Genomic DNA, 5,108 nt, shown 5'->3' with positions numbered 1-5,108 from the left:
GAATAACTTGGTAAATATTAACATTTTGAATAATAATTCTTATTCATCTTGGAGTATACCTGTAATAGAGTACCTTTTGTCTCTTAATAATTTTCGAAAAAATCACTTGTTAATAAAATGGGCTTTTTATTGTTATGGTATTTCTTTAATCGATGTCTTCTCCAAATATATCAATTTTATCAAAAAATTATATACCAATGAAAATATGCATCTCTGGGAGTGGACCAACTTTTGTTTTAAACTTTTTCTTGTAAAATCAATTACAAGAAATTTCACCTGAATGTCCGGCGACTTCGAAGCCTCCTGGCAACACTTTTGCACCCAGATAAGTGCCTGGCAATGAGCAGGTGCTATTTCTAATGTCAGCCCCTACATGTACACCAATTTTCAACCTTATCCGAGTGACGTAGGTTAACTGCCAAAAATTCGCACCTTTGACAGGTCGCCACAGGTGAACGCATCCACTCACACCTGCCAGGCACCCATTTTTAGGTTCCTCATCATCAGACGAACATCTCATGTGAAAATTGGCCTTATCCGTATCACGCTCCCATTTACGTTGTGAGCCCACAGTCTATAACTACTATTTACAATATTTACATTTCTCTTACCCAACACCCCCTTCACTCATACTACTGCCCTTTTGTCATTCCTTTTATGCAACAATACCTCCATGCTTATCCCCCTCCCTTCCACTTCTTCACATTCCTCCAACCAATGCTTCAATTTTGCATCCCCCTTCTCGCACAATTCACACATTCTCTTCTCTCTAGAAAGCCAGAACCTATAATAATTCTCCATGCAATCTGTTAACTTCATCCATCTGCAATCCATTCGTTCTAGAATACCTTTCCCTTTCCACCTCAATCTTTGCACCACTACGCCTGTTCTCCTTCTCCCACCAACACTCCCTGACCAATTTACTAAATCTCGTTGTAAATACCAATATTTAAAAATTCTTTAAATTTTAATAAATATTAAAGCAGTTTGAGGTTATAATTAGGGCGACCCTGCATAATTACATATATAATATTATGCAATATGAACAATAATAATTATTATCGAAAGAATCAAACGACACTTTGCAAAAGTTTTCTGTCCTTTCTTCCGCTCATAAAACTAATCCTTCCATGGAATTCCATCATGATGTTGGGTATTTCTTCCCAGCCCAGGGATAATTATTATTTTCAATTACTATAACGCATTTCACAGAATTCTTAACAATTATATTATATTTAAAAAATGAGTTTATGTACTTGTTTTGCAAGTCGACCATCTTGAAAACGTAACTTTCAGGAGTTTTCTACGGTTTTATGCTGTTTTTGACGTGTATTACGCTTAAAACGTATTACACGTAGAAAATACTCGAGTTGCGCGTAACCGACCAACCCTGGTCATCGACCGACCAACATATCGGAATATCCATTCACACCTTCGAAAAATTCATTTAAATCTAGTAATATTTAAGGTATCTTCTGAAACTCACTGAATAGTTACTGAATAATGACTAGATTTCACTGAGTTTACTGGAGGTGTGAATGGATATTTCAATATGTTGGTCGGTCAACGACCGAATGGCGGAGGGTGTAAAAGATCCTTAATTAGGTATTTTCACTTCATTGTAAGCTAAATTCACTTGGTTTAATGCTGAAGGCTCTTTTACACCGTCCGTCATTCGGTCGTCGATTGACCAGCAGAAAATGTAGAAGACCCTTGAGAGGAAAACAATATACCAAATCAACCAAATGCATGGGACAAAACTTTACTTTTGTGTTATGTTCGTAATGTATAATAATTACTATCATTTTGTTATGTCCTTAAATAGTTCATAACAAATCAAAACTATTTTCAGACACTTGTAATGAAAAAATTAGTTTTTACTAATATGTTAGCAAAATAGGACAAAAATTGACCGAATCCCATGTATTTGGTCCATTTTTTCCCCATAAAAAATGGATATGCATGGACATAGGAAATACGGGAGGGGGGAGAATTCCATGAGTGCCATTTGCTTATGCGCACGAGCATTTTTGCCGACAAACTGTGCATGGAAATATAAACATGTGGGCGCTGCCATGTTTGTCGCGGGACATCAAAAGGTGGCGGGCCTCTCCCTTCATTGTATCCCCCCGCAATGACATGCCTAGTCCATTGTTTCCTATGTCCATGTGGGTATGGCACTCAGGGTAAATGACGAGGGTAATTCGGACTGGAATAAGCGCGCCTTTGAGGATCTCCTCTGAATTAAAAGTTGAATGAAATTAAAGAACCTACCGACTCCTGCTACGAAAAGTTTCATAACTCGAGCGTATTTTAAAAATATTTTATTAATAGAAAAGTTAATTGTGAACTGTTAAAAAAATGGTATGAAATGCGAAATAATAGTGCTTTTCATTTAAGAGCGGAAGCTTAGGCACCGCCATGACACATAGCGGGCATTTAAAAATTGAGGACATATTTTTGGTAAAATGTACACTATCGGACCTAACTTTAATGTAAAAGTAAATGAAGATGATGTGCCAGATGCTGAATTATTGCATAAAACGGTGGAAAAATACCATTTGTCAGTTAAAAAGGCGGTTAAAATGCAGAAAACAATGTACCAAAAAGAAAAGGCAGCAACTTATTGACCGTTATGTGGAAAGCAGGTTATGTTTACAGTGCGTATAGCCGTAAGGTTTCAACAGTGGAAAATAGTTTTTTGCATTAAAGTAAAATAATTTTAATAAACAAAAAATATGAAAAAAGGTTGTTGAAGCATTTTTAAAGAAATTCAGTTAAAAATCAATTGATATCTATCATTATAAGTGGGTAGTCAGTTTTGAAATTTAATACGTGAAACTGAAATAAGTGAAAATATTTTTTATTCATGTTTTTATATAGTACTTTTAAAATCAGGGTGACCGCTTGACGGAGAAGGTAGGAATTTTTTGTAACAGACGAAAAATATGTCAGTAAATTCATTTTTTGACTGGGTATTTGAGAAATGTTGAGGGAAAAAATCCATGTAATCACTTAAAATATTACGAACGTCGTATCACACGATAATTTAAAATAAGCTCAATTAAGCATTTTTTAAAAAGTTTATTATTATTATATAATGTATAATATTATATGATTATTTATTTTAAAGCGTGAATTTGCAATGTAAATAATTTTTAAATGCAGGTTTGGAAGAATTGAAAAAATTAATAATTGACAGGGTTTGAATTCCAAATAGGACTTGCACCGACTGTCACTTTTGCACTTTCCAAAACAGCACTTTTTGTGCACACAATCCTTTTTTCTTTTCAATGGATTTTCTCCTGGTATATCAGACATTCCTTTTTTGTAAAGTTTTTTAACACTTAATTGTTAGAAATAGTTTTTTTTCGTCAATGTTTACTATTCCCATATACGTTTCAGTGAAAAATTGTCCTCAACTCATATGGAAGTGCTATATATTTTCCGCGCTTGCGCAATGCCATTTCATTAAATGAAAAGGTCTATTATTTGTGCAAGGTTTAAGTCATCGACATATAGAAATGGACCGGTAATGCTGTGGGGAGAACGGTAATGGGCTCTAGAGAGAGAAAAAAATTTGAGACGCAGACCTATCTCTTTCTAGATAAAGCTGATATGTCGAGAATATTTTCGTTGGGTAAAGTTTGGCGCAGCAGAGGACCGTGCTTTGAGCCGCGAGTTCCTCAATAATATGACGTTTATCGCACTTTTCAGAATTTATTTATTTATAATTTATTTAATTATAGTTTATTGTAAATGAATATAAAAAATGGTGGCAGTCTGTGTAGTTTGTGGGCGTTGTCAAGACGTTTATATGGGGATATGTTTTCACACGCAAGTAAAGTTATTGAATATAGTAAAATAAAAAATATTACAACAAAAACAAAACCTCAAAATATGAAGTTTTGTACCTATGCAATACAAATGGTCATTTTTAATGTTATAGAAATATTGCTAAAATTTTTGACAGTTTTTACATTATTTTTGAACTCATAAAACGATTCTTATTGTAGCATTTTCAATCCAATTTCAAGAAGAATTGAAGGTTACCAAGTTTTTAAAATAATCTATCTGAAACAGGTTATTTCACATAAATGTTCTTTAAAATTCAATTTATTATAACTACAAATTTCGAATGTATTGTTTATTGTGTTTTTTTAATTAACCGTACAGAATATTCAGGCAATACGCGGGGCCACCAATTCACTGGACAGAGTCCTGAAATAGATAAGGGCAGGTCTACCTCTTATATGTTTTTTCTCTCTCTCTAGAGCCCATTTCAGTTCTCCCCAAAGCGTTACCGGTCCATTTCAATATGTCGATGGTTTAAGTAGAATAGAATATACAGAAAATACCGAGTACCCTCACTATACCCCGTCCTCCGAATTGCATCCTTGAATCCAAGATGGAAGATCGTCGGGCCTCACCGACTGATGACGAGCGGATCATCGTACAGCCATTTGAATTGCTCATTTCCTCTTTGGAACCTTCCCCCATTTTTACGAGCCGAAAGAGACCGGCCGTACCCGATCATGCACGAAGCCGAAAAGAGTCCCGTTGGCGGGCAATTTAAATGTCTAAATTTCAAGTTTGATACCATTCGCACGGGTAATACCTTAATTTAGAAAGAAAAATATTGCTTTTTTCCTTATGTTTGTAATTATTCATTCATGCATATTATATATAATCTTTACAATGATTATAAATGAATTTCATTATATTTTTTAGAATTAATATAGAAAAAACTGCTAAAAAGATCAGAGAGAAAAAATCAAATATAAAACAGAATAGAATTTTATTTCTTTATGAACATAGTTATTAGACTTTTAAATATACATCGTAGTCACCAAAAATAACATTTTTAGCTCATTCATGCTATTTCCCGCTTATTATTCTTACAATCATTTATTCTGAAATTGCTTAACATTGCCTCTTAATTCAAAAGTCAACGACAACTTTCAGACAAGCGTATCATTATATTACTGTTACAAAAGTTTTTGCTCAAACAAACATTGTAATAAAGTAACGTTTCGTAATTTTACTAATTCCTGCATCAGGCTAAAATAAAATATAATGAAATTATTTTAGGAATTAATAAAACCCAA

This window comes from Belonocnema kinseyi, chromosome 4 (genome assembly GCF_010883055.1).
Source record: "Belonocnema kinseyi isolate 2016_QV_RU_SX_M_011 chromosome 4, B_treatae_v1, whole genome shotgun sequence".
NCBI classification, from domain to species: Eukaryota; Metazoa; Arthropoda; class Insecta; order Hymenoptera; family Cynipidae; genus Belonocnema; species Belonocnema kinseyi.
This window is presented reverse-complemented; position numbering follows the sequence as displayed.